Genomic DNA, 13,388 nt, shown 5'->3' on the forward strand with positions numbered 1-13,388 from the left:
CTTCCCCGAATTTGATGCTCTTCACAGATGTATCAAAAGAAGGGTGGGGGCTCATCTGATGCAACACATGGCCTTAGGGCTATGGTCCAATTCAGATAGGCAGTGCCACATAAACCTCCTGGAAATGAGATCAGCTTTTCTTGCTCTCGAACGCTTCCAACAGCTCCTTTCAGGTCACTCTGTAGTATTAATGAGCGACAACACGACGATAGTGACGTATCTAAACAAATAAGGAAGTAATTTTTCATGGCTGCTCTGCCAAGTAGACTTAAAAATACTGAGATGGATGGAAGACAATTTGATTACCCTTTCAGCCCAGTTTGTTCTGGGCAACAACATTCTCATAGACAAACTGAGCAGGAAGACTCAGGTAGTTGGTCCCCAAATGGTATTACTTCCTTAACCTTGAGCGGTTCGCTGATAATAGACCTGTTCAGGATGTCAATCAACCTGAAGCTTCCTGTTTATTGCTCGCCAGTGTCATATCCCCAGGATGTCTTCCAACATCCGTGGGATAACCTAGATGTCTACGCGTTCCCTCCTCTTGTCTATTGAGGAGACTCTTCAAGAAGGTGGAGGCATCACAAGACTCTTAGATGACGCTAATAGCTCTGATGTGATAACAAGCAGAATGGTATTCAGACCTTCTACTTTTGCTCACAGAGGTACCGAGGGAGTTGTTTCCCCTCCTTGACCTGCTCCGGCAGCCACAGGTAGATATATATCACAGGGCAGACGCTTCCCTATAACTTCACACCTTCATGTTATCCAGCATCTCCTCTCTCAAAGAGGCTTTTTGCATGCTGTGGTGAAATGAAAGTTTTGATAGCTCTGTAAGTCGTTCATCACTGTCTTATCAGACAAAATGGGCTATCATCTGTGATTGGTGTCATGGAAGGTGTCACATGCTCCTCTTGATGCCACTATTCTCATGATAGCGGAGTTTTGGCTTTACTTCAGGGAGGAAAAAAACTACTCGGTCTTTGTAGTGAAAGGCTATCGCTCGGCCTTGAGCTTTGTCTGTAGACTGAACAGTTGCTCAGTCTTGGCAGTGAAAGGCTATTGCTTGGCCTTAAGCCTGGTCTTTAGACTGAACGGAGTTAGGTGCCCGCAGTCGGAAGTTAGAGTACATCCTTGGAATGTGGTAAGAGTGATATGCTTCCTGAAAGGAGCTCCTTACAAACTGCTGTGTCAAGCCTCCAGTAGGGGCTTGACACTTAAGATCGTTTTCCTCCTCATTCTTTCCTTGGCTAAGAAGTGGCTTTCCTTTTCTTTCAACAGCCGCTTCTGCCAGCACAGCTTTGACAGAAATTTCTGGGACCTTTAGCCTACCTGGAACGTTTCATTCCAAATGTTTCCACCTGCAGTTCTTGCAATGGAAGCTGAATAAATACTAATCACAAGGCAGTAACCCTCCTATATTGTTAGTTTCAATAGGGGAAGATTCCAGACTTGATCTGGAATGGTGGTTGGATGAGACGAACCTTTTGTAAGGCTTGCCCCCATTCTATCGCTTCCACCAGAACTTTGTCTGTTCACGGACGCATTGAAGGAAGGACAATGGTCAGACCAAGAATGTCGATGCCATATCAACGTGTTGGAGCTCACCTTCTATAGCACCTAGAATTTGGACAAAGGACCAACCAGGAACATTGATGCCATATCAACATGTTGGAGCTTTAAGCAGCTCTCCTTGCACTCCAAGACTTTTGCCCTCTTTTGACAGGTCAAAAGTAGTAGCATGCATAAAAAAGTAGTAAGAGCAATCAAGAGATGTCAGACTTCTGCCAATGATGGTCATCAACATTTTACTAGACCAAGCTTTACCTTTTTCATGTGTTGACCATGAATGATTTTACTGTATAATGATAACAATACTAACCAGAATCGCGATCTTTATCCATATCACCTTCAAAATTTAATGGGTTCTTCCGGAGCATAATACCTATCCTTCCGTTAAAATCGTGCAAGTAATTTTAATGTAATCCTACTGACAAACAAACAAACAGATAGATAAATAAATACAGGTCATGCTGTAACTTCCTTGGCGGAAGTAACAAACAAGGCAGTACCGTTTCTCTACAGTTTGCCAACTAGCAGTAGAAATTCACGAGTGGGCAGTACTCAACTCGATCACTCTGATAGCCATCTTTATCCCAGGCAAGAACATCATCGTGGCAGACAAGCTATGACAGAGGACACAGATCGTTGTTTCAAAATGGTCTTTGCATCCTCAGATAGTGAACAAGACCCCGACTTTGTGGCATTTACGGACTGTTGACCTATTCGTGACTTGAAACTTCCTATATATTGCTCAGAAGCAGCAATAGAGGATGCATTTTAAGATTGCCGGGATTGCCGTGACGTCTAAGCTTTTCCACCATTCCCAACCTCAACATGACTTGAGTACAGTAGTCCCGAAATGGCCCCAAGTAGAATGGTACCCGGACATTTTACTTTTCATAATAGAAACAACGAAAGAATTGCCTCCTCTCTCCAACCACACATCCAGATATTCTCAGCTCGGGAATTGCATTGGCTTCACGATTAGAGGTTATCCAGAATCTCCTCTCAGAGAAAGGTTTTTTGTGCAAAGTTGCGTGATTGATGTCAGAATACCTCCGGAAATTTTTATTTTACTTAAGAAAAGCTCTGCTCAATATCTGTAGTAAAAGTCTATTGCTCGACCTTGAACCAGGTCTTTAGGTTGAAAGGAATTTGTATTTCTTCTTCAACGGAACTTGCTATGCTCGTATGGAGGGAACTCGCTATGCTCATATGGAGGGAACTCGCTATGCTCATGTGGAGTTTTTATCAGTCCTGTCCTCCGATAGATGCGAGACGACCGCCCTGGAATGTTACTAAGGTCTTGCAGTCCCTTAAGGTGGCACCTTATGAACTATTGAAGCTTGCATCAGACAGGAACCATGCCCTCATAGCGGTTTTCTTGCTTACCCTAGCCACCTCTAAGCAGGCTAGCAAATTTTATGGTCTCTCCTTTGTTGCTCATACTGACCAGTGGAGACAGGTCTCATTCTCCTTCATCCCTGACATGGTAGCTAAAACCCAGAATCTTTTGGTTCCCAGTTCTAGGTTCACTTCGTTTCAGGTCGTGAGCCTCGGATCAGTAACAGATGATCAGTTGCTTTTGTGTGCTGTGAGGTCACTGAAATGCTTACTTAAACATACGCATGCAACTCTACATCACCTGCAGCACCTCATTGTTAGCACGAGGAGAGTTAAGAAGGCAACTTAAAATATGATCTCTGCTTGCCTAAGGGAAGTCTGACCAGGGTCATCCTTAGCTCGATTCTAGAGGAGTAAGTACAACCCTGGCATACTAGAAACATCTCTGCGGTGCAGGGACTTCAGGTAGGCAGACCACATTCACTGCCCATTACTTGTGTGAATCGCCCCACAGGTCTTTTGACACCCTTTTTCAAGGGGCTGTAGTAGCTGCATAGTAGATTATATAGCTGCATCGGCTCCTCTAACAAGACCATTAGCATTGGTTCTAGGATGGAGATTACAAGTAAGACTGGGATGAAAGTGAAGAATAACTGGTCATTTCCTTTTCCCTTTCATCTTCCCCTCTCTTGGGTTACAGCACTGAAAACACCTTCAGCTGGAGTCGATTCACTTGCAGGTAAGCTGCACTTAGCTTCTAGCTTTTCTGTTAGGTAATTTAGAAGGGTTATTCCCCACGCTCATTATGAGGGGGAGTGTGTTGTAACCAGGCAAACCCTTTGATATATATATTTGTTCCATAACTGGAATGCTAACCTCACTATTTAATAGGGGTATTACTTTCGGCGTAGCTGAAATGACGAGCCATTAATTTTTAACGAGGGTTTACTACCCACACCGCTAGTTAGTGGGGATAGGGGAGGGTAGCTTGCTAACCCCCCCTCTCACACACCTGTGCTTGAGCTCACTTTGCTCTCAGCTCGGATGGTGGTCGGACGTGTCCGCACTCATCCTCACCGTCATTTGGTAGCCATTTAATTGCTTTTGTCTTTTCTTTTTCTAGTTCTGTACAGTATATGTGAAGTTGGCCTCTGCAATCATGTGCACCTGCCCTGGGTTTCTGACCGCCCCTGTGGAACATTCATGTCAGCGGTCAAGACTGATCCTCACGCCCTTTGTCCTTCTTGTAGGGGCCAACGGTGTGATAACAACAACAGGTGTAGTGAGTGGTCTACCTCCCAGTGGGAGAGGTTTTCGTGACGATGGAAGAAGAAGTCCAAACGGGATATTTCTCCATTGAAGGTTGCTTCGAAAGGAGAAAAACCCAAGGCCTTTTCTTCTGTTGCCCAAACCTCCTCCGAAGCTCCCACTCAGTCGGTCTCTTTCGAGAGACCGAAGCAGCTCCACCTCTCCCCCCCGGGGGAGGATATGTCATTAACCTCCCTTTTCCAGCTTTGGTCCTCCTTTGGGCTTACGGGTTCGTCCTCCAAGGAGGTTTTGCTTAACTACATCCGATTGGGTGCCGCTGTCAAGCAATCTTCGTCACCATCAGAGGTTGATCCTCTGTTTCTTGTCGACGTTATGGTGTCAGAGGTATCCAATGCGGTATCACCCACCACCTCTGCCTCTCCAAACTCTACGGTAGCTGACGGCTTAGTTTCTCCCGTTCCTGTTCAACCTATGAGGGAGAAACTTAATTCCATCGTCAGTCTCTCCTGCTAGTGTTTCTCTCCCTCGGGGGAGTTCACTTACAGAGACTCCTCTTCGGAGGACTGCAGAAGGTCAGCTTGCTGATCCAACAGCCCCCAGAGGGTGCATTCATCGGAAGGCTCGCCTTCTTCTTTGCTTTAGAGGCCTTCCTTCACCTGCGGTGAGGAGGCGCCTCTTTGGTTCAACATCTTCGATGCAGTCCACAGCAGAGGAGCCTCGAGACCAATCATCCATCACTGCTCCTGCATTGGTCCTGGACCTTTCTGCAGATCGTTCGCGATCTCCTTCAGTGGAAGGTTGTCCTTTTAAAGGACATGTCGAACTTCCATCCGACAGACCTGCCGTCACCGTTTCTAAATGGGCCTAACAAGGCTCCACCAAAGCACGCTATTGCGCTCCAACTACATACGCGCTACTCGCCAATGAGACCTGACGAATGCTCCTTAGTAGCTCGTTAGGCCCCATCACTAAACCCTAACACAGGGCATCAAGGACGTATGCGCCAACATGAGGCAAATCACCTGCGCGCCATCAACCTCCTGCGCAATGGCGCTCTCCCGCACGCCATCAGTATCCTGCCCGCGCGTATACGCGTCCAACATCCAACTCTACTGCGCGCCATGCTGCACATCATCATACGTGCCAAGAAAAACCTGCGCACCAACGATCTACTGAAAGTAGTACTTCTGGAAAGTCAGCAATGCTGGCTTCTCCCACGCGCCAACCAGTACCATCGCTCCAGCCTTCTCCCGCGCGCATCCGCAACGATACGCCCGCGCGCCCTGCGCACGCTCGCCCCGCCCCCCCTAAGGATGCGCCCCAACATTCTCTCGTGCTCCCGCGAGCCCCACATGATTCAACTGCGCGCCCGCGCGCTAGGGATCTTTCTCCTGCGTGCGTGCGAACTCTCTCCCGCGCGCCCGCGCACTCAACATGATAATCCTGCGCGCCCGCACTTGCGTGAATACTCTCCCCCACTTGCGCGAATATTCTCCCGCACTTGCGCGAATACTCTCCCGCACTTGCGCGAGCCCCGATATTCTCTCGCGCGAGCGCCACTGTTCTCCCTCGCGCCAGGGCCACTGTTCTCCCTCGCGCCAGGGCCACTGTTCTTCCTCGCGCCAGCGCCACTGTCCTCCCTCGCGCCAGCGCCACTGTCCTCCCTCGCGCCAGCGCCACTGTCCTCCCTCGCGCCAGCGCCACTGTCCTCCCTCGCGCCAGCGCCACTGTCCTCCCTCGCGCCAGCGCCACTGTCCTCGCCAGCGCCACTGTCCTCCCGCGCGTAAGACTACTGAACTACGCACGGCAAGGTCGCCATCGCTTCATTCCCCTCCCCTCAAGCGCATACCACCGCGCATTGTGGGAGAAGGGAAACATCCAGAGGGGTCCAGGATCCCAAAGCCACCACAGGCGAACCCACCAATGATGAGGACTCTCCCAGGGATCCTTCAATCCCCGTCCCTTCAAGGGGTATGTCTGACAGCGCGTCTGTCAGTCAACAGCCCTGGTTCGGTGCACTGATCAGAGCCGTAACGCAGGCTTTCAAGCCTGTCTTCTCTGAATTGGGACACAAAACTATGGCTTCTTCTACCCCTTTGAAGAGAAAAAGAAGAGTTCCAGACGCGGTCACTTCCCCAAGGGCGAAACCGACTCCAAGCAGATCTTTGAGGCAGGTTCCTTCTTTTCCTCATACTGCCTATCCTTCCCTTTTGAACGAAGATTTCCCGTCCCCAAATGGATCACGTGAAGAGAGACTTTCCCCCATCGCACCAATGGGAGAAACCTCTCCTCGTGCCGAGGGGTCATCTCAGTCGGGGATGGAAAGGAACATACCATCCTTGTCAATTTTGGAGTCCTACATCCTTCCCAGGAAGGAATCTAAGGGCTCCAAAACATTGCCAAAGTCCTCTACTAGGACTAGGATGGAACCAGCTAGCCACTCGGGGAATGTCCGCGAATCTCCCCAAGAAGAGCCTTTAGGGATAGAAGGAGACTTCACTGCAAGTCCTACAGCAGGAGGAAACCAGCAAGAGTCAGAACATGCATTGTGGCAAGTTCTGACTCTAATGAGGGCTCTTAACGGGTTTTCCGACCGAGAGATCCCTCCTCGAGAGGGCCAGGACACGGTCTTGGACTGTGTCTTTGGTACTCAGAAACCCTCTAAGACCAGTGCAGCACTGCCCTGGTCTCAAGGGGTTAAGAGTACCAGGGACAAGATCTCACAACAGCTCTCCGAGATGTCCTCCTCTAACCGTTCCGGTGCCACCAACAAGCTCCTCCCATTCGAGATCCTTGAGGAGCCTTGTTTAGCTTTTCCTCTTCACCACTCGCTGGAAGAGCTAACCAGGGGAGTCCCTCTTGAGAGACACTCCAACCGGCAGGTCTTGTTCTCGGCAACCGAGATCCTCAACCAGGAGAAAGTTGCGAAGTGTGTTATGCAAGCCACTTCGTGGCTCGATATCTGGTTGGGGACCTTAGTTATCCTGATACGTTCTGAGGACTTCTCCAAAAAAACGTACTAGGAAAGCTATGGAAACCTTCCTTCTCTCAGGTACTCGCACGATCGAGTTTCTGGCCCACCAAGTCTCGAACTTGTGGGCAAATACCATCTTGAAACGTCGGGATTCAGTAGCTGAGAAATTCCATCAGAAGGTCTCTAGCACCAAGATCAATAGGCTCGGACATTCCTCCCTAAAGGGATCCGTCTTGTTCGAGCCTAAGGATGTGGAACATGCTGCTGAGAGGTGGAGGAAGTCTCGTCAAGACTCCCTCCTTCATAGGGCTTTAACATCCAAGCCCTATAAGCCTCAGCACCACAGCAGTCCCGTCCAGTCAAGACCACTAAGACGACAACAGCAGTGAAGACCTTGGTGTCTAAGCCCTTTCCTGTCAAAGAAAGGAAAGGCAAAAAGTCCTCCAGGGGAGGCAAGAATCCTAGAGGGAGCAGCCGAGGCCGCAAACGCTAGGATAGGCAGTCCCCCTGCATGTCCACCAGTGGGGGGATGCCTACAAAGTTGCTCAATCAGGTGGAAGCAACTCTGGGCTGATTCCTGGACAATCTCTGTGATCAGTCTAGGATATCACATCCTGTTCATAACATCTCTACCTCCCCTGATGACGAATCCAGTGTTGTTGAACTCCCTTGCCATGGGATCGGCAAGGGAGCAAGCCCTTCGGGCAGAAGTCCAGACCCTCTTGAAGAAGGGCACTCTCCAAGAGGTCCTCGGCAGATCTCCAGGCTTCTGCAGTTGACTCTTTCTTGTAAAGAAGGCATCTGGAGGCTGGAGACCAGTCATCGACCTCTCAGCTCTGAACAAGTTTGTCAAACAAACTCCATTCAGCATGGAGGTGGCGGACACGGTCAGACTAGCAGTAAGACCGCAAGACTTTATGTGCACACTGGACCTAAAGGACGCGTACTTCCAGATCCCAGTCCATCCGTCTTCAAGGAAGTACTTAAGATTCAGCCTAGACAACAGAAAGTACCAATTCAATGTGCTGTGCTTTGGTCTCTCCACAGCACCACAAGTCTTCACCAGAGTGTTCACCCTAGTATCATCTTGGGCACACAGGATTGGCATCTGTCTCCTCCGTTATCTGGACGACTGGTTAATCCTAGCAGACTAGGTGTCAACCCTTCTTCAACACCGAGACAAACTTCTGAGAGTTTGCCAAGGTCTGGGGATCATGGTAAATCTCCATGCCTTCACTGCTTCCCACTCAAAGACTGGTATACCTAGGCATGATTATAGACACCACTCTCCACAAAGCCTTCCCATCAGACGACAGGATGGCAAGGCTTAGGAAGGTCGCAAGACCTTTTCTCAGACGAGAAGAACTTCCAGCCCAATCGTGGTTATGTCTCCTCAGTCACCTTTCATCGCTGGCCCGTCTAGTTCCCAATGGTCGCCTCAGGATGAGATCCCTCCAGTGGCGACTCAATTCCCGGTGGAATCAAGCGTACGACTCCCCAGACATCCAGATCCCCATGTGACCTGCGGAACTGATGGATCTCCAGTGGTGGGTGGCAGACGAGAACCTACGGAAAGGAGTGGATCTTCTAGTCCTCCCCCGGATTTGATGCTGTTTTCGGACGCTTCAAAAAAAGGCTGGGGGCCCACGTGCTGCACCACAGGACCTCAGGCCTCTGGTCAGAGTCAGAAAAGTACCTCCACATAAATCTCCTAGAGATGAAGACCGTCTTTCTGGCCCTTCAACAGTTCCAACAGTACCTGGCAAGTCACTCTGTGGTGGTGATGAGCGACAACAACACAGTAGTGGCCTTCTTCAACAAACAAGGTTGTACTTTTTCGCAGGAACTATCCCATCTAGCAGTAAAGATACTGAGATGGGCCAAAATCCACTCGATACCACTATCGGCACGCTTCATTCCAGGCAAAAAGAATGTGCTCACCGACAACCTGAGCAGAGCATCTCAGATAGTGAGTACCGAGTGGTCTTTGGATCATGTAGTAGCTAACAAAGTCCTGATTTTGTGGGGTTCTCCGACTGTGGACCTCTTCGCAACGGCCCTGAACTTCAGGTTCCCGTTGTACTGTTCTCCAGTCCCAGACCCCAAGGCTTTCTGGCAAGATGCTTTCCAACAACGGTGGGACAACATCGACGTTTACGCCTTTTCCCCCGTTCTGTCTGATGAGGAGGTTACTCAACAAGACTAGAACATCGGTCAGTCGGACCTTCTGCAACTCCTAACGGAGCCACCAAGAGAACTCCCTCCACGACACAATCTACTCAAACAACCATATGCCAACATCTTCCACAAAGCCGTAGGTGTCCAGACATCCTGATCACAACTTGTGAAAATCTTCTCTCAGAGAGGAGATGCTGGATAGCCTCCAGGCGTGAAGCCGTAGTGAACCCACGGGTTCACGCCTGGAGGCTATCCAGCATCTCCTCTCTGAGAGAGGATTTTCACAAGTTGCGATCAGGATGTCTGGACACCTGCGAAAGTCTTCAGCAGCAGTCTACCAGGCAAAGTGGAAAGTCTTCTGTGGTTAGTGTCGTGGAAGGGGTATCTCTCCACTCGATGCCACTATTCCAACAATAGCGGAATTCCTCGTGTATTTGCGTGAAGAAATGCGCCTTTCAGTCTCGGCAGTGAAAGGCTATCGCTCAGCCTTAAGTCTCGCCTTCAGGCTGAAAGGAATGGACATTTCCTCATCGCTAGAACTTTCTCTACTCACATGTAGTTATGAACTTACCTGCTCTCAGTCGGAAGTGAGACCTCCCCCATGGAACGTGGTTTGAGTTCTCAGGTCTCTTAAGAGACCTCCTTATGAACCATTACGCCAGGCATCAGATCGCCACCTAACCTAGAAGACGGTATTCCTGCTAGCTTTGGCCTCGGCCAAGAGAGTCAGCGAACTTCATGGTCTCTCGTATGACATTGCCCATTCAAGGGGATGGGGGGAGGTAACGTTCAGCTTCATCCCTGAGTTTATTGCTAAGACTCAGAATCCAGGAGTAGCGGATCCTCGATTCGACTCCTTCCAAATTTCTAGTCTCCATACTGTAACAAATGACCCAGACCATATCTTACTATGCCCAGTAAGGAGCTTGAGGCTGTACCTCAAAAGAACAGCCGCCGCCCGTCCTCGTGTGCCAGCACTGTTTGTCAGCACAGGAAGGACTAAGAGGAGGGTCACTAAGAACACCATCTCTGCATGGATTCGCAGGGTCATTGACCTGGCACTGAATCCAGACCCTCCTCCGTCATGTCGCCCCAGAGCACATGATGTCAGGGGCATAGCTACGTCCCTGGCCTTCAAAAGAAATTTTTCAGTGACGCAGGTTCTTCAAGCTGGAGTGTGGAAACGTCAAACAACGTTCACATCCCACTACCTGCAAGACGTGACCCACAGGATACTCGATACGTTCTCTATCGGTCCTGTGGTGGCTGCACAACAGCTGGTTTAAAACCTCAAGCTCCTTATTGGACAAGCAGCAGAAGGCTGAGGGCATTGTTACCCGGTTTTAGTCTGCATGAATGAAAAGGTTTGACTGGCCCTTATTCTTTTATTCTTCATCCCCCCTCTTCGGGAAAGCAGCATCCTGGGTTCTCTGCATAGCTGACCTCAAACCACTGCAGGTAAACCATGCTCCCTTGTGTTCCTAGTATTAAGATTAATACTGTTACGTCCCCATACCTTGACAAGGTGGTATTGGGAAAGTCCTAGTTAACAAGTTTCCATCTAAAGAACTTCAGAACAACTTTTTAGGACGAGTCGCACTTCTTCATACCTTCACACACAGCTTGCGTAGGCCGCAGACCTTGCGTAGCAAGGTTCTAGCGAGGTGCAAGGACTCTTATTTCTTGGGTGCTTACACACTCAAATAAGGAGTCCCCGGGCAAAGCCAAAAGCCACACTGGTTGGGACGTCCACCCTTCCTAATAGGTGAGTCACCCCTATTAAATAGCATGGTTTGTATTCCAGTTACAGAACAAATGACAAATTCGTAGATAATTTGTATTTTTCCTAACTATACATACCTTAGCTATTTAATTAAACTTGCCTGCCAGCCCTATCCCCCTTGAAGTCCTACCTCCAAGCAAAGTGAGCTCAAGCACAGGTGTGTGAGAGGGGGGGGGGGTAGCAAGCTTCCCTCCCCTACCCCGCTAACTAGCGGTGTGGGTAGTAAACCCTCGTTAAATATTAATGGCTCGTCATTTCAGCTACGCCGAAAGTAATACCCTTATTAAATAGCTAAGGTTTGTATAGTTAGGAAAAATACAAATTATCTACGAATTTGTTATATATATATATATATATATATACAGTATATATATATATATATATATATATATATATATATATATATATATATATATATATATATATATATATATATATATATATATATGTATATATACACACCTCATTGTTACGACAGATTTTCTGCTCGGCATCCTTTATTGTACAGGTCGTGGACGAGCTGGTATTGTCAAACTACTGCTGTTCGAGGTGTAAAGTACCATAACTATGCACCACTTATGAGGGTCCGAGTTTGGGTAGCTCGGGGTAAGTACTCATCCCGTTGGAATAGGGACTTCCACCCACCTGAGGATGAGTCTCCTGTTGGATTTGTTTTTGTGTAGGAACAAGTGACAAATCTGGAAGTGAAAAGTAATTTTATTAACTGTTCAAACCTGAGTCCTCTACTCATACTTTCCTGCCATCACCTACCCCTTAAAAAGTCCCGCCTGCAATCAAAGTGAGTGCTCAGTGAGCAAGTAGGGGGCTAGGCTTCCCCGCTCCCTGTCGGTAACTACCACCTTGTTATATTAACTGCTGTGTATGCCAGCTTCACTGATGTTGTATCCTATGTAAAGGACTTGGGTATTTATAGCTAGGAAAACTACAAATTACTTCCAAATTTGTCATTTCAGTGCCAAGATTTTTAATAATTTTCTTGTATTATCTCTTCGTAATGTCACCATAATCCTGTTATTTAGTAAATCAAAACTTGTAAAAAAATAAACTGAAATCTTAGCTGAAGTACAGTATGTATTACTTGGGTCCCCTAGTCCAAAGCCAAAACAAGAGATAGTTCCCAGTATCTTAGTTCCTTGGGGCTATTATTTATAGCTGTGAATTAGACAGGATCAGGGTTGTTAACACAATAGTAAGCCTGCATTCTATACCTGCCCACAACCCAGTAACTTATAACGGCGCATCTAGCAAGCAAACATGCCCTCCAGTTCGAGCATGCCAGAAGGTCCAAAGGCATTCACCAGATAGGGGATTTCCCTCGCAAAGGGATGATTCTCTGGATCAGGTAGCCCCTTCCAAAAAGTTAGTAAGTGCCTTGTGGCACTTATTCATCCTAACATAATTACAGTTGCCCCTCAAAACATGCTTGCCCAAGTGTGAGCAAAGGTTCTGACCAAACACACCCTGGTAGTAGCAAACACACTCCCTCCCTGCTCCATAGGCTCTCTCACCGTCCAATCTGTTTGTGAAACTTGAAGGTCACGGTGTCGTCATAATTAATTTCGCCCACTAGTTGTCAGACTGATTGGACAGATATTCCCTTACTCTGGCCCATCAAAACGACTTTCTTAAACGCCTTTTGTATGTCGAGGTCCATCACGTCTTTATTGTCTGCCAAAAGCCCACAGTACCAGAAAAGTGGTCTATCCATGAAGAGGCCTGAAGAGTGGCCATCGCCAAGCTCTCCATGTTCATAGTCTCTGTCACGGTAAAAAGGACAAATTTGGAAGTGATTAGTGATTCACAGACAGGGGAATGCTCTCCAATGCGACTCCATATAGCTATGCATGCCTACCACATCCGTTAGACTTTCAGACCATATTCATCGATATAAGCATGTGCTCCTTATGACTCACAGAACTTGAAGATCCCACAACTTCTAGACAAGGGAGTAGACTAACCATATTCTCACATGACCAGTCTCCATCGAGCACACGCTCTCATCATCATGGGAAGTCTCCAGTACACTCTCCATCACCCAAGATCTCTTAGGCTCAGGAGTAGAGAGAACTCATTTACGGGAATAGGACAAGTCCCCGTCTAGACAGACCCTTCTATGACAGACCCAGGGCTCCAGTAGAAACCAGAAATCTGGGGACGGATTCTACCTTCCTGAAAGTGCTGACCTTAATGAGGCAGATCAACAGCCTGGGAGAGGCTACAAAAGCACCAGCAGAAAGATGAAAAAAGTCGTGACGG

At 48.2% G+C, this 13,388-nt stretch overlaps 1 protein-coding gene across 1 annotated transcript in view; it reads left to right on the forward strand.

Moving 5' to 3' along the window:
* The window catches only part of LOC137644624 (serine-rich adhesin for platelets-like), a 739,321-nt gene that overhangs the window by 43,404 nt on the left and 682,529 nt on the right, over positions 1–13,388 (forward strand). The window lies entirely within an intron of this gene.

This window comes from Palaemon carinicauda, chromosome 7 (genome assembly GCF_036898095.1).
Source record: "Palaemon carinicauda isolate YSFRI2023 chromosome 7, ASM3689809v2, whole genome shotgun sequence".
Lineage (NCBI taxonomy): Eukaryota > Metazoa > Arthropoda > Malacostraca > Decapoda > Palaemonidae > Palaemon > Palaemon carinicauda.